The sequence below is a fragment of the Neofelis nebulosa genome, chromosome 7, assembly GCF_028018385.1.
Source record: "Neofelis nebulosa isolate mNeoNeb1 chromosome 7, mNeoNeb1.pri, whole genome shotgun sequence".
NCBI classification, from domain to species: domain Eukaryota; kingdom Metazoa; phylum Chordata; class Mammalia; order Carnivora; family Felidae; genus Neofelis; species Neofelis nebulosa.
In genome coordinates, this window is record NC_080788.1 from 43,287,825 (window position 1) to 43,313,589 (window position 25,765).

Consider the following 25,765-nt stretch of genomic DNA (forward strand, 5'->3'; position numbering starts at 1 on the left):
TAACTTAGTACTTAGGGCTGAAAATATAGGGTTTTGTTTTTAAAATGTGAGGAAATCTAGTCTCTGTTTACCTTAAAGTCCTAGATGCCTATGATTACTCATACTTTTTTGCTCAATTTGAAGCTGGGAAAAGGTATGGGTGTTAATAGTACATGAAAGCTTTTAAAAACTGATTCTAAACTTGTGGTTGTGAAGTATATTACGGCAGAGAATACATAATGCATGTGTACAGTTTGAGGAATTAATGACACCTACCCTTCAGCATTAGCAATTGAATGTACTAATTCTTTGAAACACTCTGTGAATCCTCCCCTCTCCCTGACTACATCCTTTCTTTTAAGACATAATAGTTATCTGAGGGTTGATGGGGGGTGGGAGGGAGGGGAAAGTGGGTGATGGGCACTGAGGAGGGCACCTGTTGGGATGAGCCCTGGGTGTTGTATGGAAACCAAGGTGGCAATACGTTTCATGTTAAAAAAAAGACATAATAGTTATCCTAAAATTGGTATCAGTCATTCCTTTGCTTTCCTTCACAGCTTCGCACATGGGTATGCAGACTTGTATTGTTAAGCTTCGCATGTGGTAAAACTTTATTATAAATGGAATCACATTGCACGTGTTTTTCTGTTACCAGCTTTTATTTTTCTTTCCACGTGGCTTTCGAGGTTTGTTAGCTGCCGTCCATTCATTTTCAGTGGCCCTGCATTATTCCATTCTAATTACACCATCGATTTTAACTCATTCTGCTCTTGACGGGATTTAGGTTGTTTCTGATTTTGTGAAATTACAAATTGACTTTTATGAATTTTCCTGGTGCACATTTTTTAGCTTCTCTAGGGTATACCTAGGAGTAGAAATGCTGGGTCTTAGGTACGTGCGTCTTTAACTTTACATGAGTTAATGTTATATGTGCGGTTCCCAGCCAGCTTTTTGAGAGTGAAACTGACAGTGTGAGCCCCAGGCATGTGGCACTACTAGTAATGGCCTTCGGGGGCAAGCCTCTGACTGGTGGTGGAAGAAGCCCATGGATAAATGTCTCCCCCTTTCTTTTCACCGTGTATAATCAAAGATGCGTTTTATGCAGTTTCTCTCGCTCTCTTTTTTTTAATGTTTATTTTTGAGAGAGAACGCAAGCAGGAGAGAGGCGGAGAGAGAGGGCGAGAGGGAGAATCTCAAGCAGGCTCTGCACTAACAGCAGAGAGCCCAATGCCAGGCTCAAACTCAGAAACCGTGAGCTCATGACCTGAGCCGAACTCAGACGCTTAACTGACTGAGCCACCCAGGCGCCCCCCTCATGCAGTTTCTCCAATGAGGAGCCAGAGCATCTCCACTAGCAACACAAAATGCATCCTTACCCCACTCTCACTCCTTTCCTGCTTCCACTTCCCCTTCTTTTCCCCCTCCAACACCCTCTCCAATTGAATGCTTTAAGTGGGCTATACTTTCTAGGAAACTCATGCTAAGATACTTCTATTCTATTATACACTTTTACAGCTTTAAATTTTCTTCTGAGTATGCTCATTAGTTGTATCTCAGCACGTTATGATGTACAGATCTTTTAGGGGAATGAGTGAATTCTAAGACTTTCCCAATTTTCACTATTATTTCATCATTGACCTGTTATTTAGATGTGTGTCTTTATATTTTCAATTGCATGGATTTTAAAAGTTACATTTTTGTTATCAATCTCTATCTTAGGCACGTTGTGATTGATTAGAGAATGTGTTCTGTTAGACACTGGTTCTTTGAAACTTATTGAGACTTGCTTTATGGCTTACAACATGGTTGATTTCTGTAAGTGTTTCATTTGTGCTTTAAAAAAAAGCCATTTCTTTGGTCTTGTTGCTACACTATTCTATATTATTGTTCTCTTCAAATCCTCTGTATACTTACTGATTGCTTTTCTGTATGTCTAAGCTGTCAATGATGGAGAGAGGGATGTTAATATCTCCTACTATGATGCTAAGTTTGTTACTTTCTCTTGGGCAGCCAATGTTTGCTGTATGTATTGTTGCTTTATATAGTCACAAAAGGTTAGTCAGGCCTAAAGAATGGAGTGGAGGACAAGAACATGATTGCTTCCGCGTTTCAAATTCTCCTAGGCTGTTTGGAAAGGAAAGACATGGGTAAGCCTTGGCTGAGTTAGTTCTTTTTTAAACTAAGTAATGGGTGCCCAGGTAAGGAAAACCACATTTGTCTGTAGTAAGTTATTCTACATAAATACATGGATTTTCCACAGAGCTGAAGTTCAGGCCGATTAGATAGCTAAACCTTTTGAAAAATTAACTGTTTTCCCTCATCCTTCTATCTTGAAAAACTTCCTCTGTCTAAATTTGAAACCAGTACAATGAAAGCACACACATTCTTCTTCTAAATAAACCAATTGTTAATGTTTTGTCATATCTGCCTCCCCCTCTCCCTGCATATGTTTGAGTTGAGCCATTAGAAATTAAATTGCAGGGGCACCTGAGTGGCTCAGTCGGTTAAGTGTCCAACTTCCGCTCAGCTCTGCCCCTCCCCCACTCATGCTATGTCTGTCTCTCAAAAAAAATAAACATTACACAAAATTTAAAAAGAGAAATTAAACTGCAAGCCTCCTAGCTCTTCACTTCTATGTATTTTAGCATGTATCTCCCAAGAACAAAGATATTCTCCTAAAGAACCACAATACCATTATGACATCTAAAATTTTAATATAGTCAATAAGATAATCAATAGAATCATCTGAGATATAGTCATATTCACATTTCTAAATCAAACTCCAAAGTGACATTTGTACTTGGTTCTTATGTTTCAAAATCTGAGTATTCAGTTAAAGTCCCCATTGCATTTGGTGGTCATGTTTTCTTGGTCTCTTATTCAGATGGCTCCCTTCTTCAAACCTGTTTTTGGTCTTTCAAGACATCAATATTTTAGGAGTCTTATAGAATGTCCCATTGACTGGATTTGTCAGATAGTTTCCCTATGCCAAAGATAGGGTATTTTTAGGAAGAATACTGTGGAGGTGATCCTTCCCATACCTGATATCTGGAAACAATGATGTCTTATGTTGCCATTATTGGTGATGCTAATTCTTTGATTAAACTTATTAAAGTAAATTAACACAAAATGTAGTCTTTTTGGTGTCTATACTTCCATGAGTTCTGGATAAATATATAGGTACATACCCACCATTTCAATCTAGATATGGAGTATTTCCATCATCCTCAAAATTTGCCTTATTCCTTTCTGTCTTCCATCCCTTCCCCCACCCCCAAATCCTGGCAGCCACAGATCTGATTTCTGTCACTCTATTTTTGCCTTCTCATGAATGTAAAATAAATGGAATCATACATTGTATAGCCTTTTGTGTTTGGCCTCATTCATTTAGCATAATGCTTTTGGGATTTATCCCTATTGCTACATGTATCAATAGTTCATTTTTTTTTTTTGATTTTTTTTTTTTAATGTTTAGTTTTGAGAGAGAAAAGACAGAGTGCAAGCAGGGGAGGGGCAGAGACAAAGGGAGACACAGAATCTGAAGCAGGCTCCAGGCTCTGATCTGTCAGCACAGAGCCTGATGCAGGGCTTGAACTCACAAGCGGCAAGATCCTGACCTGACCCCAAGTCGGACACTCAACTGACTGAGCCACCCAGGCACCCCCACTAGTTCGTTTCTTTTTATTGTTGATGAGCATTTGATTGTACGGATATAACACAAGTTGTTATTCCTTAGCCAGTTGATGGACAATGAGCTATTTCTAGCTTTTAGCTATTATGAATAAAGCTGCTGCGAACATTCATGTGGAGTTGTTTATAATTCTCTAGAGTAAAGACCCAGGAATAGGGCTGCTAGGTTGCATGGTTAAACATATGCTTAACTTTGTACAAATCTCTCAAACTGGTTTCCAGAGTGGCTGTACCATTTTGCACACTGCCAGCAATGTATAAGAATTTTAGCTGCATTATATCCTGGGTAGCACTTGGTATTGTCAGTCCTTTTCATTGTAGCTATTCTGGTTGATGTGTAGTAGAATTTCAAGACAGGGTGATGCTAAATTTAGTTATGTGGTAAAGCAGTGCCCATCACATCTGTCCATTGTAAATACTCCTTTGTCATTAATATGCAATTTTTAGGTGATACTTTGAGATCTTGCATGTATTTTCTTTCATTCAATTATTTTGGCATCTATTAATGAAATTTTCCCTAGTCAATTTTATGATGGTGATTGCAAAATAGTGATTTAAGAACATTTTTTATTATTTTTCTGCATTAATTGAAGCTCTTCGGAAGAAGGAGTTTCTCTCCCTTCCCCCTCACCCCTTCGGGTTCAGTGTCTATACAAATAGATTCTTTGTTATATTGTCCATCATAAGCCATTACTGCCACCATTAGTTTTGTTGCCCAGATTGTCCTGGATTTGACCATGGGACCTATTCAAGCTGGCTCCGGTGTCCTTTTGACATGTCTCCATCAGTCTTTGAGCATGCCCTTCCTTTCTAGAACAATAAGCTTTTCCAGACTCATCTTATACTTTCCTGGCACTAGTTATTTCTCTAAGGAGCCTGCTTTCTTTTATTGAGGAATGCTATTTAAACAGCAAATTCTGAACGTCCTTGCTATGGAAGTATCATTGTTTCTCAGTCTGTGCAGTGGGTAGACCTGGAACACATACTGTATTTGAAACAAATAATAATATTGAGTGTTATTAATAACTCCAATTCAAATCTTATACCATACGGATCTCTTTCATCTTCTCATATTTCACAGTCTCCCACAGTGAGAATCTCGGTTCCCCAAAATATCAATATATTGACTTATTTTTCTACCCTACAATTACACACAGAATAGTTTCAAAATGTTCACACTGGTTGTTTTTCTAACAACAAACCTATTGAGTACACTCAAGATTTCTTTTGCAATTCTTTTTGCCCTCGGGAGGTTTTCAGCTCAGTCAGATTATATTGTTTTCAAGAATTACTTGGATTATTTTTTCTCGAGTGCTATGTTTGTTAGCAATTTGATATACAGTTAAATTCATGTGTGTCTGAATTTTAGAGTTTGATTCGTTCATCCTTTTAAACTTTATTTTTGAACATAGAAATACATTTTCTTGGTTTAATAATGTAGGCCTTATCTTGTTTTCAACAAGACGGCTGATAAACTTCTCCTGATAACTTCAGAGAAAGTTTTATCTGTACAACCGTCCCAACCAAATATTGGAATATGGGTCAATCTAATTTCAGAGGAAGGTTTCAAGTGACAACCATAGGACCCTGTGACACTACAAAAATAGTTACCAGTACCCTTCCCTTAGATGGTAAGCTCCTTTGGAACATGGGCAATGTCTTTGAATCCCCAGAACCTAACAGATCATCAACACATAAAAGTTGTTCAATAACTCTTCATCGAATGAATGGAAGGATAAACAAACAATTGGGCAGAAGGAAAGAATATCTCAACAAACTCAAATAATGAGCTTGCACCAACTACTTTAAATTTATTAGGACTGAATGAAGTGTGACACTTACGTTAGAAAAGTAAAAACATTTGGGGCGCCTGGGTGGCACAGTTGGTTAAGTGACCAATTTTGGCTCAGGTCATGATCTCACAGTTTGTGAGTTCGAGCCCTGCTTCGGGCTCTGTGATGACGGCTCAGAGCCTGGAGCCTACTTCAGATTCTGTCTTCCCCTGTCTCTACCCCTCCCCTGCTCACGCTCTGTGTCTCTCTGTCTCTCAATAATAAGTAAACGTTAAAAAAAATTTTTTTAAAAGAAAAGGAAAAACAACACTTGTACAAATGTATAGAATATGGGATTCCTGGCTTAACAGCAATGTAAACAGACCTGAGAGCTTTTGTTGATGCGTTATTATTGCTTAAAAAGCTCAAAACCCTGATACATTTTTAGACCTTGTTAAAATAAGTATTTGTTATACTTGTACAATATCCAGATAGTTCCACTGCCCACTGCCCTGGTCAGCTGACCCTTAAGTGCTATATCCAATTCTAAATTACTTACGTTTTAAGCAGGACATTGATATAAACAAAGGGTTTTCAGGAGGGTGACCATGAGCATGGGGGTCTGAAAACCACATCAAGGTAGCAGATGGTGGAAGGTACCGGAGAAGCTTCCCTTGAAGAAGACTTTGAGATGAAATAACAACTCATCAAATTTGTGAAAAACATGGAAGAAAAAGATCAATTCCTCTGTGGAGCTTCAGATTGCAGAACTAAGATCAATTCACGTAGGGTCTAGAGGCTCACTTTAGCCCAGTATAAGAAAACAGTTTCTTACAGACTTGAACAGAAAGGGAATGAGTTCCCTCAATTTGGTGAGCTGCAGAGATGGTAAGGTCCATGACGCTGGCCAACACTGACTGTGATCATCTTTTCGGAATGTTAGAGGGGCATGCCCTGCTTTGAATAAAGTACCTTTATTCCAAAGGTACTTGAAGGAACTGTCCCACTGAAAGATTCCACATCCTAATCCTTTGAGTCAGTGTCATCGTTAAAGGTCATTGGTGTTAGACATCATTGGTTTGGAGGAATATTTCCAATGCTAATAGATGTGATTTCTGTGTCACTATGTCACTCTGGGGCTCCAAGCTGTTTACTAAATCTAGATCACAAAATGCCCATCCTTAAGATGCTTCGTGTAAAAAGGAATACCTGATGACCAAATCCATTTCTAAATTACTGCCTAATACAGTACTCTGAGAAATTCACAATCATTCACAACATATTAGAGGATGTGAGAAGAAAGTTGTTGTAACTTGAACTCAGAATTTCCTAAAGTTAATTGCCAGTGGAGCTCTCCATTTTTAACAAAATAAATATCTCTTCTTTAAAGGTTCTTTGAGGGGCGCCTGGGTGGCTCAGTCAGTTAAGCGTCTGACTTCGGCTCAGGTCATGATCTCACGGTCTGTGAGTTCGAGCCCCGCGTCGGGCTCTGTGCTGACAGCTCAGAGCCTGGAGCCCGTTTCAGATTCTGTGTCCCCTCTCTCTCTGCCCCTCCCCTGTTCATGCTCTGTCTCTCTCTGTCTCAAAAATAAATAAACGTTAAAAAAAAAATTTAAAGTTTCCTTGATAATGCTGCCTGCCTCCTTGTTTTTCTGTCTCGTCCTTCTGGGGTCATCCTCAGATGTTTAATGCCGTTTCCGCAAGCCTGAAGCTGCAAACACAATTATCTAAATCAGCCACGAGGTGGCTCTGCTTGTCTTACAAAAGAAGGCTACAAACACTTTGCCGCCTCCGGGTTTGAGTCTGTGCTACGGAAGGTGGCAGGAACCCAGAAAACTGGGGTGTTACCTGTGTACACAGGTTAAGTTGGAAATATTGTCATCTGACTCGGGTAGTTTGCAGAAGAATGTTTTAATAACTGGGGTTCTCTGGTCATCTGTCCAAGTTTCTATTTTTTTAGGATAAATTTCCATGAAGTTCTTGAATGTGACTCTTTTCTTCTAGGTGCCTGAACAGCGAAACGCCTGCAATCTGGGAAGAGACTATTCCAGAGAAAGTAACTCTTTCCAACTAAGCACATTTTCATTTCCTTTTAGATATTTGAGAACAAAAGGATGTTGAAGCAGGAAGCCAGGACTGTTGGCACTGAGCTCTTTTGCATCATAACCTCCGGCTTTACCCTCTGTGCTGATGAATTCATTTTAATTAGCAGCAGCAGGAAGAATTCAATGGTGCTCTGATCTTGATTGCACCCTTTTTGAAGAATTGAATTTTGCAGGTGTATGCATTTGTGATGAATGGGAAAAATAATTGTCCTCAAGGCTAAGAAAGGGATATTTCTGACTGAGTTGAAAGAGCTTCAATGGGCTGTGTTGTGGGTGGGCAAGAAGGGTGAATGATTTCTAAGGGTGCCCAGTATCCTTGTGGTTGATAATCCTAAGGTCTTGTGTTCATGAATGGTAACTTCAGATATCTCTAGAAAAATCTATCTTTTTATATCAGTTTTTTTTTTCTGTGCTGTCCACTCTGTTCTTTCTTTTAAAGTCGTCTCTCAACTTTAGGATTGCATTCATTCATTTATTTGAAAACTTTAGCACTTACTCTTTGTAAAGCACATGTGCTAAGTGCTATAGGGGTTTCGGGGATGAATTGACATGAAGGCTGGGAAGCGTGTGATAGACAAATACATAAAAAGTAGCAAGTTAGGAGCCAAAGGTCCAACAGGACAGAAAATGGATGCTGAATATGGAACTTTCAACCTGTAGATTCTAAACTAGAACCCCGCATCCTGACGTGAAAGAGATCTCTTTAAAAGCGTCTTTCGGGGGCACCTGGGTAGCTCAGTTGGTTAAGTGTCCGACTTCAGCTCAGGTCATGATCTTACAGTTCATGGGTTCGAGCCCCACGTCAGGCTTTGTGCTGACAGCTCAGAGCCTGGAGCCTGCTTCGGATTCTGTGTCTCCCTCTCTCTGCCCCTCCCCTGCTCACGCTCTCTCTCTCTCTCTCTCTCTCTCTCAAAAAACAAAACAAAACAAAAAGCATCTCCCAGAGGGTTATCTGGGCTCAGTTACCATTTATCCTGTTACGCTGTCTACAAGTTCTCAAATAATTAGAGAAGGAAAGGAGGATCAGTGCTTTCTCACCTCAGGGTTCCAAGAAGGATATTACTGACAAAAAGGTAATAGTATCTGGAAGACGACTTTGCTGCTATTTTGGTTGACCAAAGACATTTTCTTGATATTTCTGCCCAGCATTGTATGACATTTGATATAGAAATATTTTGTCTTTTTCCAAATGGCATTTTCTTTTTTTAAAAAATTTTTAATGTTTATTTATTTTTGAGAGAGAGAGAGAGAGCACAAGCAGGGGATGGGCAGAGGGAGAGGGAGAGACAGAATCCGAAGCAGGCTCCAGGCTCTGAGCTGTCAGCACAGAGCCCGATGCAGGGCTTGAACTCACGAACCACGAGACCATGACCTGAGTGGGAGTCATACACTCAACTGACTGAGCCACCCAGGTGCCCCCCAAATGCCCCCAAATGGCATTTTCATTCCAATATTTTGTTAGTAAAAATTCTTAAACCTGTAAGAATAGTACAATGAATATGCATTTCCTCAATACCAACATCTAGCAGTTGCTAACATTTTACCAACATTAGCTTTATCTCTGTATATGTTTCCAAAATGTCTTGTTTTTTAAGTTTATTTACCTATTTTTTGAGAGAGAGAGAGAGAGAGAAAGAGCAGAGGGACAGAGAGAGGGAGGAAGAGAATCCCAAGCAGTCACCATCAGCACAGAGCTCAATGTGGAGCTTGAACTCATGAACAGTGAGATCATGACCTGAGCCAAAATCAAGAGTCAGATGCTTAACTGACTGAGCCACCCAAGTGCCCCCCAAAATGTCTTTTAAAGATGCATCCCTTCAAACCAGGATCCAATTAAATCTCATACATTACATTTGTTTATTATGTCCCTCTAGTCTCTTTTGAGCAAGGAGAGTCTCTCTTCTTTAAAAAAAAACCCTACTTTTTGAAGACAACATATCAGTGGTTTTACAGACTAGGAATGTCCCATTTTCTACATCCATCTTATGGTTTCCTGTTGATGTTTTACGACTTGCTCCACTGTCTTCCTGTATTTCCTAAAAATTGCAAAGTTAGGTCTAAAGATGACGTTGCACGTAATCTCTCTGGCTTACATTTTCTAAAAAATACATCTTTAGTCCTTTCATCTTTTGCCTGGTTAGCACAGGGAATCTGGGATTTTGCTACACCTTAACAACGTTCAGCCAGTGATGGAAAGGACAGCAAATGTTGGCAAGGACATGGAGAAAGGGGAGCCTGATACAATGCTGGGGGAAATGTGAAATGATGCCACTTTGGAAAACAGTTTGTTTCTATAAAAGTTCAGCACAAATTTACCATATAACCCAGAAATTCCAGTCTTAAGTATCTGCCCACGAGAAATACAAACATATGTCCACACAAAGACTTGCACGTGAATGTTCACTGCTGTGAACGTTGCACATAATGGCCAAAAAGTAGAAGGAACCCACATGTCCATCTACTGATGAATGGATAAACAAAATTTGGTATGTCCAGACAATGGAATGTTATTCAGCAATCAAAAGTTAATGAATTATTGCAGTTCTTAAAAAAATAGAACTACTATAATCTAGCAATCCCACTTCTGGGTACATATCCAAAAGTACTGAAAGCAGAATATTAAAGAGATATTTGTACACTCATGTTCATAGCAGCATTATTCACCATGGCTAAAAGATGGAAGCTGCCCAAATGTCCATCAAAGGATGAATGAATAAACAAAATGTAGTACGTATACATACACATACATATACACATACATATACATATGCATGTATACACATACAATGAAATGTTGTTCAGCTTTATAAAGGAAGAAATTTTGTCACGTGCAGTAACATGGATGAATCTTGAAGGCATTGTTTTAAGTGAAATAAACCAGTCACAGAAAGAAAACTCCTATGTGATTCCGCTTACATGAGGTACGTAAAGTGGTCACATTCATAGAAACAGCAAGTCGATTGATGGTTACATGCCTCCTCGACCTCCAGATTCTAGTTGGGTTCAGCCACTGGGAAGCAGTGGTAGAAGACTGGAGGGCAGGAGGGGAGTGAAGCAGGGTACTGATTACCCCAGGTACTTCTTGAACAGGTTGCTGTGGACTGGTGGCAACCTTCTATCAAGGCCATAGCTGTCAGGTGGCCCTCTCTATAAAGATGTTCTCTCAGGATTCTAAGACCTATTCCTTTGCCTTGTTCTTTTAAATCCAAGAGTAGTCATTTTCCAGGGCTACCACATTGTACCTTGCCAATTTCTTTAAACTCTGCAATCGCTCTTGCAAAAATAGTTCCTTTATTAAACGTACTTAAATTGCCCAGTATGAGTGTGCAATCCGCTTCCTGGCTGGGTCCTGAGTGGTTCATTGGTTTACACCCACATTTTGGTGGAACGCTACGTAAGTAGCTTCCTATGAAAAAGTAGAAGTATGAGAATTAAAATTTTGTAGATTTTGTGGATACGGTGTTTGGCTAGACAACATCCACTCTACTCTAGATAATTAGTTCAAGACAATGATGCTAACTCCACCCTTGTATCAGTGACTAGTTCAAAAACGAGCATGGGACCCAACCTCGGAAAATGAGATGTAAGGAGAAGTCTTTGGGCGGGGGATTCTGGTGAAAGTTTTCTTGTTTTTAATAGAGAATCACAAGCAGATACATAGTACCAACTTCCTCTTGATACTGATGTGCTTGGAATGCCTGTGTTTATCTTGCTAGATAGATAGAAGATAAAGTAGCTGAAAGATAAAGTCAATAGCAAAGATATGAGTGGAGGGATGGAAAGATCCCATGTCCTTGATGTCGTTGTTGAGCCAGTGAATTCGTGCATTCTGGAGCCAACCCTACCTCTACAATTCCTTTCTGCAGAATAATCTTTTTGAAAAGTTATTTTTTTAATTAAATTTAATTTTTTTAAATGTTTATTTTTGAAGCAGAGAGTGCAAGCAGAAGAGGGGCAGAGAGAGGGGGACAGAGGGTCTGAAGAAGGCTCTGTGCTGACAGCAGTGAGCCCAATACAGGGCTCAAACTCATGAACCACGAAGTCACAACCTGAGCTGAAGTCAGATGCTCAACAGACTGAGCCACCCAGGTGCCCCTATTTTTTAAAACTTACATTCAAGTAGTTAACATACAGTGTAGTCTTGGCTTCAGGAGTAGAACCCAGTGATTCTTCTCTTACATATGACACCCAGTGCTCATCCCGGAAAGTGCCCTTCTTAATGCCCATCACCCATTTAACCCATCCCCCACCCCCACCCCTTCCATCAACCCTCAGTTTGTTCTCTGTATTCAAGAGTCTCTTATGACTTGCCTCCCTCTCTGTTTTTATCTTATTTTTCCTTCCCTTCCCTTACGTTCATCTGTTGAGTTCTCAAATCCCACATATGAATGAAATCATATGATATCTGTCTTTCTCTGCCTGACTTATTTTGCTTAGCATAATACCCTCTAGCTCCATCTATGTTATTGCAAATGGCAAGATTTCATTCTTTTTCATCACCGAGTAGTATTCCATTGTATAATCTAGCCTGAATCTGTGTTTCTGTAAATGACAGCTGATTTGTTGAATGTCTAAACTTGTCTTTATTTTATCTTCAAACTTTAATGATAGTTTAGTTATAAAATTCTAGACTGAAAATTATTTTCCATCAGTATACTGTCGTAGTTTCAGACAGACTCTGAAGTGGGATTTCCAAGGTTCAGATCCTGGCTCAGTCATTAACTAGCTGTGTCTCTAGACCAGTACCCCATGCATCAAAGATTGCCAGATTTAACAAATAAAAATGCAAGATGCCACATTACACATAAATTATTTCTAATTGTCTATGTAATGTACACAGAGGTAAAAGAAAAGTGTTGCTTGAAGAATGTTGGAACTAAAAATTATTTTTTATCTATACCAAATATCTGATATATCTAAATTATGTGCTTCTTTAATTATATTTCCCTGATGATTTGGCTCTCCTCTAATGGATCTTTGTTTTGTAGAATTTGCTTATAAAATTCCTTACAGCCACAGTCTAAGTTCCACTGCTTTGTAAAATAGCTTCTACAGTGGTCACAGCTATCTCCTGATACTCTTTCGTCTACTGAACATTACTGAACATTAATGAGCAAACACACTCAGTATTTGCATTGTGAGTCAGTTTACTGAGCACATACTGGCATGTAGAGTTAATAACTCTGAGAACTGCTCTCCAAATTTGATTTGGTGAAACATACAATTCTATCTTTTCTGGTATAAGTTGCTTTTCCATTCTTCAGGATTGCATCAGATCTTTTGATGCATGACTTTTAAAAATGCTCACTGACCAAAAAAAAAAAAGAGTATTGTCATCAAATTTTATTTCATTCTTTAACACTGCACATGAAAATTTTCCTTGCTCCCATGCTGGAAGAGTATTTAGTAACTCTATGAAAAATAATAAAATTCTTCAAGGGATTAAATCATTTTTAAAAAGAGTCATGGCAAGAAGAAGAATAATTATCCACTTCAAGTAGAAATTTTATATATACTTTTGCTTCTTTTAAGAACAGCATTGACATTTAAATGGATCAATATTTTGCCAATATTTTCTTTAATGTATTTTAAATGCATTCAGCAATGGAGTTCTAAAATAAAGCTGTTAATTCTTCTTTCAGCATGCATAATCCTATTGCTAAAGAGACTGAAAATTAAAAGCAAGAAATAAATAGGCTTCACACAGTGGATTTTTGGAGCCTTTTCTTTAGCTTTTAACTATTATTTCAGTGCTTGAAATAAACTGGCATTCTCACAACTATATTTGTTAAGAGAGCCAAAGGAGTTTTGAATACTAGAGAATTGAAGAACACTGAATGACAACTGTGTCAGGGGTATGAAAGACCACCCCTACACTCAGAAATTTGCTAATAGAACTTACCAGACACCACATATAGTTGCGCTCATTATTACGACTTATTATAGTGACATACTTAAAACTCTGAGATCAAGAGTCACATGGCCTACTGACTGAGCCAGCCAGTCACTAGGTATAGGTAGTGACATACTAAGGATACACAGCCAGGTCATACAAGAAAAAGACACCAATGGAGGCTGGAAGAATCCACGCACAGGCGGCCTTATTCTCTCTTCCTCTTATGGGGGCCACACAGAATGCAGTCTTCCCCTAGAAGCATATATATAATATTTCTTCCCAGGGAAGGCCATTGGTATCTCAGTGCCCAATGTTTTTGTTTTTTTTATTTTTATTTTTTAACGTTTATTTCTTATTGAGACAGAGAGAGACAGAGTATGAACGGGGGAGGGTCAGAGAGAGGGAGACACAGAATCTGAAACAGGCTCCAGGCTCTGAGCTGTCAGTACAGAGCCTGATGCGGGGCTCAAACTCATGGACTGCGAGGTCATGACCTGAGCCGCAGTTGGCTGCTTAACCGACTGAGCCACCCAGGTGCCCCCCGATGGTTTTTTGAAAGTGAATTTTTCCTTTTAGAACAGTTTCAGGTTTACAAAACAAAAATTTACAAAGACGGTAAAGACTCCTCATTTCCCCATATATCTATTCTCCTCTTTATTAACATCTTACACTGGTATGGTATATTTGTCACCACTAATGAACCAATATTGATACTCTCTTATTCACTGAAACTCATACTTTGTTCAAATTTACCTTAACTTTTTACCTGATGCCCATTTTCTGTTCAAGAATCCCATCCAAGATGCATTATATTTAGTTGTCAAGTCTCTTCAAGCCCTTCTTGACTGAAAGTGTCTCAGACTTTCCTTGTGTATTGATCCGATTATTTTCTTAACTAGTGGTGGTTACTTTCTGGACTTGGGACTTTGGTTAAAGGATAGTTTTTCCAATGAATAAATTATGAGAATAAAAGGCACCACACAGGGAATATAGTCAATGATACTGTCATGCATTCTATGGTGACAGATGGTGGCTGCACTTGTGGCGAACATAGGACGACGTATGCAGAGGTTGAAACACTATGTTGTACACCTGAAACTAATGTAATAACGTTGTAAGTCAACTCTACTCAAACATTTTTTTAAATAAAAAGAATTGTTTTTTTTCCCTTTCATGAATATGAAAAATAAGTGCTTTACTTGTTCCCCTCTTTTGGTCTTCCTTTAGCTAAGCCGGTAGGAGAGACCATAAGGAAATGTCCATCTCTTTATTTGGGGTGAGAGGAGGTATATGATTTTAGTTAGTTTAGTGTTACCATTTAAGTGATGCACACACCAATAACTGGCAGAAAAGAAAAGCTTTAATTGCTAACATTTGTAATTTATTGAAAAAAGCTGAATATAAGACATTTAGGATATTCTGACAAGGTCAACATAGGATCTGAGATAAAATCATTAAATATAAGGACATATTCTGCATATTCAGGACATCTGGGAACCCTACTTTGGGGTGACCACCTCGGACCTTCCTCTGGCCCAGGTGAGGCTTGCTGCAACCCTAAAGATGGAGACAGCCTGGGATGCAGGGGATGGGTGGCCAGCCCTGGGGCCTCCAGTGATGGTAGACTTCCTCCTTTCATCTGGATTCTGGCCCTGGTAGGAACCTTGCTGGTACCCATGGGCTCTTAATATTTTCCATTCCTGGCTGTTTTACAACAATTCACCTCACCAAAGGGTGCACCTTTCCACTGAGAGGAACCCAGGGCTGGTGAGTGGAGGTGGCCCACTGCATTCTGGGCTCAGGGGAGCCCCAGCCCAGTGCTTTGAGAAACAGGTGGCAGAAATGTCTTCCCAGCCAAAGGAGACAAGCTCCCTGGCCAGTCTGAGGCCTCACAGTCCCACAGGAAGCCCGGATCCACAGCAAGCAGGGGGACACCATCTTGGTTCTTTGTGGGACTCTAGCCCCATCCCTTCTAGTTGCCTTTACCTCACTGAGCCCTACTGGCGCCTCTGCACAGTGAGGATGACAACAGTACCCGTCTTTCAGGGTCCTTGTGAGGCTTGAATGCTGCACATTTGGGTCATGCAGGGAGCTTTAAAACACACCCAGCCCATGCCCATCAGAGATGCTGATTTAAAGATATGGGTGCAGCCTGGACATCAGTATTTTTTAAAAGCTCTCAGTGATTCACTCCAGCCACAGCTGGGAACCACTTGCTTGGATGGGAAAGCACTGTCCTGGGGACTCGTTACAGGTACAACTGCTACTTTGATGAGCAAGGGCACCACACCACCCATTTTCTCGAACATGCAATCGCATGGATGCCTGAAATCCCCTGACAGAGTAAAGGGAAAAGCACTTTGAAAAGGCAGGTGAGGAGTCCTGCAGGTTTACTCTGTGCCTTTCCAAGTCCACCCTGCCCACAGACAGATGCCTCTGAGCCACCAGCCCGGTCCCACGCTGGAGCCCCACAGACCTGCCCCAGTGACCCCTCTGCTGGGTGGGCCAGGTCCACCCCAGAGGGACTCAGGCCTGTGGCTCCCTCCCAGACACAGGCCCTGAACCCGAGAGTGGGACCGTGAGGTGGAGGTGACCCCGCTCCCGTCACCCCTCACTGCATGTTGGGGTAAAGGGCAGCTGTCACTACAGAATTAACTGGGAGAGAGGCAGTGCCCCAGACTGGGGAGGAGAGGATGTTCAGGGGCCCGGTGGGGAGAGTGACATCTGCTTTCTTCACCCGCAGAAGGTTCCACAGCCCAGAGGAAGAAAACAGCTAGAGAGCTGGGCCCCTCAGGGAAAGCAAGTGGGGAGGAGCACATCTTCTCACGGTGACCCACCCCCCAGGCCACCCCTTAGCGGCATATCCCAGAGTTAGTCTGGTCTTGGACACAGGAGGAGAGAACAGGTTCTCTCCAGGGGGGCAGCACAGCCCCTGCCTGAGGAGCTTCAGCCAAAGTCCAGGCCCCCAGCAGAGGCCAGAGCCCACAGCCTAGCTAGGCCTGAGCTTCTACAACAGGGCAGTGAACAGGCCTGGGGACTGGGGTCACAGGAGAGGTGGCTGGTTTTCCTCAGGCACTTGCTGGAGAAGTCGTTCTTCTGAGGTTTACTCACTGTCCTGTGACCCCGGCTCCTGGCCAGGGTAGGGAAGGAGAGGGAGGGAGAGGAAGGGGGTCCTGTGTGGGGTCTTCATACCCTTATGAGGGTGACTTGTAGTTATGAATTCGCAAAGGAGATTTTATTTCCCCTTGAAAGTAGCAATTTAAGGTAGGTACTTTTCTTTGCAGTCTGTTGGGAAGTAACGGTGCCTTTTATGCCATTTGTCTATTTACTGAGGGTATAGTCCTTTTAGGTCCCAATCTTTTGGGGAGAGGGGGGATAGGGTTTTGTTAGATCTTCCACCTTGAGTGTCCTGGTTTCTCTCCTATCACCTCACCTCCATGAGGCTGTGAAAACTGAAGTTCAAGTTCACTTTCAAGACTGGGAGGTGTATCACTGATTGGCTGACTTTACAAAAGTCCTTATGATAAAAGCTAGTTTCGAGGCTTAGATTATCTCTCCAGATTCTTGGGTTTGGGGCTTGAGTAGTTCTTATTTTCTTCCCAGCTCATCAGTGTATTTAAGAAAATTTTTTTAAAAATTCAGAATTTGTTTTCAGGAGGAAGCTTATTCAGGGTACTTAGTCTAGTTTACCACCAAAAATGGAAGTATTCCCAGTTTCTTAATCTAGAAGTTGGGATAGCTGGACTGGAAAAGAACATCCTAACATTTGGGGGACAGAGTCTTGAAGACTTGAAAGAAGTTAGGGTCTGGGGACTGACTCTCTTTCCAGGAAAATGTATATGCACATACACACAATGTGTGCATGTGTGTTCCCTTGAAGGTGTTCATGGGCTCAGGGTTAAGAACTCACAAGCCAACTGTTCTCTTGAGATCCCTGCCGGGACCGACTTTCCATAGCCTTGCAGTGTTCTCTGTGGGGTTGAGGGCAGAGACTTTCCATGTCTCTTTCCATGTCTCCTGATAGGTCTGAAGAGCCAGACTTTTGTTTCTGGCTCAGAGTTTCCAGCACCTTCAGGACCTGCTGGGGAAGGAATCTGCAGGCTAAAGGCTTATGCAGAGCTGGAGCAAAACAGAGCTTGTGATTCATTCCCAAAAGATTTACTGAACTTGTTCTAATGACCTATTGCTGTAAAACAAACCGCCCCCAAACTTAATGAGTTGAACCAGAACAATTATTTTTATCTTTCATGGTTCTGTTGGTGGCAGAGCTCAGCTAGATGGTTTTCACCTAGGATTTTTCATGTGGTTGCAGTCACACAGTGGCTGGGGCTGGAGTCGTCTCGAAGACTTAGCGTGACGGCTAGACATTGATATCGTCAGCTAGAATCTCAGCTGGAGTTGTTAGTTGGAACCCCTCATGTGGCCCACGATTCCCCACAGCAGGGTGGCTGGGTGAAGAGGGTAAGTATCCCAAGAAGTAGAAAGCTGGGTAGAAGTTCTATTACACTTTAGGACCCAGCCTTGGCAGATACAGGACACTTCTTGATGGCAGAAAAATTACAGAATAGGCAGACATGTTTTAAAACTACCATGTACCCCTTCAGCACTAGACAGACACTGGACAGGGCACTCAGAACAGAGTGGCGAGTCATAGAAACCCTGCCCTGATGGTACATATGGTCTAGTGGTGAAAATAAATGCTTAACAGATTATTACAAATAAGCACCCAATTGTAAACATTGACGAACACAGGGAGCCATGAGAAATTATATCACACATTTGTATGATCTGAGCCAGAGACCCAAAGGAGAATTTCCTCAAAAAGAGACACAAACTGCCAGCAATTATTGTTTAGTTCTTAAAGTCTATCCTCAAATCTGTCTATTCCCCTCCAATTCCACTGTCACAAAGCCACCAGCATCCCTCACGCAGACGATCACCCCAGGCTCCTGAGGACTCCCTGTTTCTGTTCCTATCCCCAACAGTCCCTTCTCATGGCAGTCAGAATGTGTTAAAAAACACCCCAAGTTAGATCAGGTTGCATTTTTGTATGTCTTTATTGAGTTATAGTTGACGTACAATAAATCACGCATTTTTAAGTGTAAGATTTGATGAGTATTAACATATGTACACACCCATGAAGCCATCACTACAATAAAGATAATGAACATACCCCCCAAATTACTCATGACCCTGTGCAATCTAACCCTCCCTCATCTCTAATAACTAGGCAATCCTTAATCTTCCGTCACTACAGGCTTGTTTGCATTTTCTAGAATTTTATATAAGTAGAATCGTAGAGTATGTACTCTTTGGTATGGTTTAACAATTTCATTCAGTTATCAACAGTTGTTCCTTTTTATTGCTGACTAGTGTTCCTTTATATAGACCACACTGTGTTTCTTCATCTACTTTTGGTAGACATTTGGGTTATTTCCAGTTTTTAGCTGTTACAAATAAAACCGCTGTAGCATTCACATAGAAGACTTGTGTGGACATACGCCTTTCTTTCTTTTGGGCAAATACTGGACAGTGGAATGGCAGGGTCATATGTTGGTGTCATGTTTAGTTTTTTAAGGAATTGCCACAATATCTCCCAAAATAGTTGTACTATTTTACCCTCCTACCTGAAGTGTCTGAGCTTTGCGATCGCCCTGCAGGCTCTCCAGCAGTGGAAACGGTTGGTCTTTTGCATACTAGACTTTCTAATATAGGGGGGTAGTGGTGTCTCGCTCTGGTTTTAATTTGCATTCCCCTGATAACTAATGACATCGAACATCTTTTCATGTGCTTTTTGTCAAGCTCACACACAGGTGACAAAGCCAGGACTGGATGATTCAGCTTACAACGATACGAGCCACTCCTCAATTTAGATCATTACTTACATAGTGAATAGAAGAGTCAGCCAAAGATGTCAGCTCCCATGGGTCTTGCCCCACACAGCAGAAAGGAGGACATGGAGACAAAAGGTGCCAGATGGCCGCACTGTGACATGTGGGAATCCCTGTTGCTGAGGAGCCATTTCTGGACGACAGCTAAGAGGCTTTATATTCTGCAGCTCTATTCTGGGGGCGAGTTGGGGGGCAGAAAGCCAGATCAGAACCCAGGAGGAGAGGAGAAGCAGTCTCATGAAAGCTTCTCAGGGGAGACTGCCTTGAGCCCCTCACAAGCCTCCCATCCTCTTCTGTTATGGGAGGATCATGAGGCATTATGTCAAGATTCAGGCTGTGGTTCAAGCCTCTGTCTGTGGGGTCCACAGGGTCATGGCAAAGCTGTTCCCCAATGCTTATTTACCATTCATAGATCTTCTTTGATGAGGTGTCTATTCACATCTTTTGCCCACTTTTATTTTTAAATTATTTTTAAAGCTTTAATTCTGGTTAGTTAACACACAGTGTTATACTAGTTTCAGATATGCAATATGTGATTCAACACTTCCATACATCACTATCTCTTGCACACTTTTACAACTGGGTTGTTTGTCTTGGGCACCTGGGTGGTTCATTCGGTTAAGTGCCTGACTCTTGATCTCGGCTCAGGTCGTGATTTCACGGTTTGTGTCTGCACTGACAGTGTGGATCCTGCTTGGGATTCTCTCTCCTTCTCTCTCTGACCCTCCACTGCTTGAGCTCTCTCTCAAAATAGATATTTAAAATAAAATAAAATAAAATAAAATAAAATAAAATAAAATAAAATAAAATAAAATTGGGTTGTTTGTCTTATTATTGAGTCGCAAAAGTACTTTAGTATTCTATATACAAGTCTTCAGTTGGATGTTATATTTTGCAAATAAAATTTCCCAGTAGGTGGCTTACATTTCTTGGCTTTCTTAGTGGTGTCTTTTGGAAAGTTCAGGTTTTACTTTTTGATGAAGTCTGGTTTATCAAACATTTTCTTTTATTGCTTGTGTTCTTTGTGACATAGCTAAGGAATCTGTGCCTGGCCCAAGGCCACAAAAGCTTTCTCCTGTGCTTTATTGTAGGTTCTAGAAATATTATGGTTTCAGTTCTGACATACAAGCTTGTGATACATTTTGAATTAATTTTTGTGTGTGATTTGAAATAAGAGGTTCATTATTTCCCCACATAGATATCTGGTTGTTCAGTGCCATTTTGGGAGAAGGTTTCCCTTTCCCTATTAGATTACCTTGGGAAATTTGTTGAACATCAATTAACCACATACACATGGAACCACTTCTATACTCTTTTCCATTCCATTGATCTGTATGATTATCTTTATGCCAATACCACACTGTCTTGATCACTGTGGCTTTATGCTAAATCTTGGAATCAGGCAGGGTAAAGTCTTCCAATTTTAGCCTTCATTTGAAAAACAATTTTGGTCATCCTGGATTGTCTGTCATTAATATGCTTTTTTTCAAAAAATAGTTGGTGGCTTTTCTTCTTTTTCTAAGTTGCCTGTCTATGCAGCAGTTTTCTACAGTTTGAGCAGAAGTCCTCCATGAAACTTTCTAGGCCCGATGCATTTTTGAAGGATAAGTAGTTGCTGTCTGACAATTTCCCGAAAAATTATCCATTTTCAAGTATGTTTACCGAGAGGTGAGAAAAAGAATCCCTTGTAATTCTAGTTATCATTTTTTCCCATTGGTGGTTAATTGTCTTATTTGGGGAAGTATTTGTGCCCCTCTTTTTCCTTGACTAGGTTATATAATTTATTTTTCAAAGAGTTAATGTGCTTTAAAGTGTCATTTTTTAAAGAACTGACTTTTAGATTTATCCTTTTCCTGTTTTATGTAATATAATGCTTTTCCATTTTATTTATTTTTATGTATTTATTTTTTTTAGCAGGCTCTATGCCCAACATGGGGCTCAAACTCATAACCCCAAGATCAAGAGTCTCATGCTTCATTGACTGAGCCAGCCAGGTGCCCCAGTGCTTTTCCATTTTAACCTTTATTAATGAATTACTTCTTTCTGTTTTCCAGATTTTTGAGCTGAATGCATTAGATCATTTTAATTATTTTTTACTTAATAAAAGAATTCACGGCCATGCATTTTATTCTGAGAAAGGTTTTTGCTGAGTCCCATAGGTTATGATACTTGATGTTTTCATTGTTATTATTTTATGGATATTCTACAATTTTAGTATTCATTTCCTGTTGTACTCAAGAGGTAAGAAAGGTCTTTTACCTTTAATAAAGTGATCCTTTAAGAAATACTTTGGGGCCCCCGGGTGGCTCAGTCAATTAAGCGTCAGACTTCACCTCAGGTCATGATCCCCCAGTTTGTGGATTCGAGCCCCGGGTCCGGCTCTGTGCTGACAGCCTGAAGCCTGCTTCAGATTCTGTGTCTCCCCCTTTCTCTGCCCCTTCCCTGCTCACACTCTGTGTCTCTCTGTCTCTCAATAATAAACGTTTTTAAAAAAAAAATTTTTTTAAAGAAATACTGTAAGATACTTTTAAAAAGTGATAGTTTTTTCTATCTCTTTTAGTTTTGTTGATTATATCCAGAGAATATTGTCTATAATATTTTCAATACAACATTTCTACTTTGGGAAATCTACTGAGATTTTCTCTGTGGTATGAGAAATGGTCATGTTTCAAGGACCTTTATTTTTTTTTTTTTTTTTTTTTTTTTAAATTTTTTTTTTTTTCAATGTTTTTTATTTATTTTTGGGACAGAGAGAGACAGAGCATGAACGGGGGAGGGGCAGAGAGAGAGGGAGACACAGAATCGGAAACAGGCTCCAGGCTCCGAGCCATCAGCCCGGAGCCCGACGCGGGGCTCGAACTCACGGACCGCGAGATCGTGACCTGGCTGAAGTCGGACGCTTAACCGACTGCGCCACCCAGGCGCCCCTCAAGGACCTTTAAAAAGGTGTAGTCTCTCTTTTTTCAATGAGCAGAGTATACCATCTGTTAAGACTTACCTATCTTTAAGTTTAAAAACCAAGAAGGTATTTTTGTGTTTAGTGGTAATATACTAGACCTTTGCCTCACAGCCCTTTAGAAATCATGAAGTCTTACCTATTTTTCCCTCACTTGCCTGTTTGCTTCTCTCTTTCTCTCCTATCTATTCTAAATGAAATAAGCAAATTAGTTTGATTTTTAAAATTAGTTATTTTAATAACTGAAAATAACAAAAGTTCCGTGTTCTTAATTCAAAAGGCATGTGTTGAGTAGAATGGTTTTAGACTTCTTCCATTATAAAGAAAAGGTGTATATTGAGCAGTTAGTTTAAATTCACATAGCTTCCCACTCCTTTTTAAGAGATAGTGGACTTGCACATGTGTAAAAAACTAGACCATCTAGGAGGAGGGTCATTGGGGTGATTGGAATTGGGTGACAACCTAACAAATCATCAATATGTTTCTGGAATAGTATGCATCAGTCAAGAAAGAAGAAGAAAGACTCACCTATATGAACATGCGATCATCCCAAAACTCTGAGTGAAAGATGGAGCATATGTGTCCATGCATATTTGTATAGACAGAAAAAGTGACAGATGAGCAAGAGGTTTTGGCAATCGCTACTTCAGAAGGGTAGGGGGGCAATAAATTGTACATTTTGCCTTTTATGCTAAATTCTTCCTAATTTCTTGATGTTTATATGAGACCACACAAGTACAGTGTTTTATTATTTTAAAAAAATGTCCAGGCCTTCAAAAGTAGAGGATAAAAGTGCTCGTATCTCTTATCTAGGTGTAGCATGTATGGCAATACTATGGAGTAGACATTTTCCTTTCTCCACTCTTCAAAAGACCTCTCGATTTCTTTTTTCATACCCCCTTTCAGAAAAGTTATGGCAAACCCACTACTCCTCTCAACTATCTTTGGCTTCCAGAAATCATCGACCTTGACATCACTCCTTAGTGAGGGTAATGGGCAATGTGTAGGTCCACCCCTACCCTTTTCCCCTAAAAAATCTATGTCTTATTAAGTGACTATGGGTAGTAATATAGTAATATATACAAAAGGCTACCTTGAAGCTTTTCAGAAGCAGTAATCATGCATGAATATTTTATAAAAAGGTAAATAATGAAATAAGCTAGGTAACTCTTAGAAAAGACATCGGACCCAACTCAGTACGAATAACCATTTCTCAAAGGTTTCTGCGTCCCTTCGACACCAGCCTGGGGATCTGGGGTGCATGGTAGATCCTGCCACATGGGATCTGAAGTACAAAGGCTATGTTGGGTAGCCTGCTGATTGTGCAAGTCTGAAGACACAAGCAGGCATGCCTTGCGGTTTAGGCGCCATTTGGATGGTGATGTGCGAGATGAGTCGGGCGGGTAAGGCCATGCCCTGTAGAGACGTAGTCCTGATAACTTGGTCGTGGACCTTGGAATGGGGGGCAGTCCAGTTGGTTTATCAGTTTCTTGGAGCAATTCTTCCATTTCCTTCACCTTGGAAATTTCTGAGCAGCAGGCTTACTCTCAGAACATTTTCAGGGACGAAGTCCCTAGAATCTAGAAATCTTAGGCAGAAAGCACCTTTTCATCCCAATTCTTTTTCATTTACTACAAGGATCTAGGCTCGCTTTTACCCTGCTTCTTAAGAGAACTTTATCATGTGAGAGTCACTGAGGGACTCTGGGAAACCACAGTTCATCTTCTTATTTTACAGATGAGGTCACTGAAGGTCAGGGAGGGGAAGGGGCTTGCTCAGTGTCAAACAGCTGACAGTAACACAACGTACGCAGACTTGCTGCTTTGTCTTCCAGCTTGCAGGCAATCAGATCGTTTATGCCAGTGAGCACGTCACTGATTTTCCCTAATAGTTTCATTTTCAAATACTCTACCTCACCCTCAGACAGCACTGTTAAATTTGCTAGAACCCTAGACCTACTGGATGAGGCTGATGATGAAATCAAAGGTTTAACTCTCAAATTCCAATTCCGAAACGTTTTTAGATGTTGGAATCTTGTGAGGAATTTGAATAAAAAGCCTATAAATCTCCTCCCCAGAAAAGTCCTACCTACTCACATATGCAAATACATGTCTCTATACGATTTTCAGAGTTTTATAAGCCAACGTCTACAAAGCACAGGTTCAGAGGGCCTGGGCCCCAAGTAGACGTTTGATGGAGGAGAATGGAAGCGCCATGGTAGACAAGACTGTGCAAACGGGAGCCCGCGGCACTCGTACCATAAGTACTACAATGACAAGTGACATTCCCTGCTTCACACCCCACAAAGAGCCTTTCAACTTTTACCCTCCCTCCCCTGTGTGGTCAGTAGTAGCATACCAATTTTGTCCATGCAGCAAGAGAGGATCAAAAAGCTCGGGGGGACTACTCCCTTTTGCTGGAAAGTGGCAGAACCAGAACTAAAACAGAATTTTGTTCCGATCTAGCGTCTCTATGCTACTTGCCGCTTTGTCTCAGGGTCCTTCCTGAACAACTAAATGCCAGCCTCTTTTTTAACTACAGATCTTTTTGAGGTCTTGTTTAAAAAACCCTTGGAAGAGCAATATCAGAAGAGGTTTATAAAATAACCCCGGAGAATATAACCCTGTAAGCGATCCTCTGGGCTATCTTTCTCTAAGACCCTGGGCAGGTCCCAGAAGAGACTGGCTGTGACTCAGGATAAGTTCTCATGATCACCAGGGCACATTCTGCCAAGGAAAGGGATTTAGGATCCTCCTCATAACTGTGCTTTCTCAAGAGTTATCCTAAGCAATGGTGCCTGACATGACATCATTACAACTTTATTAGCGTAGTTCAAAGCTCGGCCATTGTCTTGAAAGAAAAAAGAACTTTTCTAGCATATTCTCGATTACCTCATTCTTTTTCCCCCAAAGGAAAATTGAGAGATGGGCTTCCACGTGGAGGAGGCAGAACACCTGTCACAATCTTAGAGAAGGTGAGGTAGGAGAGCAAGAAAAGAAATTTTAATTATTTCCCAAGGGAAAAAGGAGTCTAAAACAGGATGGTGGGACAACACAGAAGTCGACGTGTAAGTCAGAGATTGCAAAAGTGGTACCAGTGACCTCTTCTATAATACTGCTCACCCACCCCAAGCAAGTGGGAACAGTTCAAGTCCTTTATAAAGTTCAAGGCTCACTACTTATGATCACTGGGGCCAACACTTGTACATAACTTGAAGAGACCAAATGGGGAGCTATATGCCTTTTTCACGGTGGTGTGAATTATTCTGGCCTTATGCCAAAGGACAGATGAGGGTTTTATCCGGAAGAAGTCAGCAGACTAAAATACTGTAAAGCCCTTGTTAGAGGAGAATGGAAAGCAGAGCTTTATGGGGAGGTAGGAGACACAAAGCTTCCTCATTTTGGAAAGAGATCAAGGGCAGTCCCTGAATAAAGCTTCCGTGCAAACCTAGAGATTCCCTTCTTACTGCACAGGGT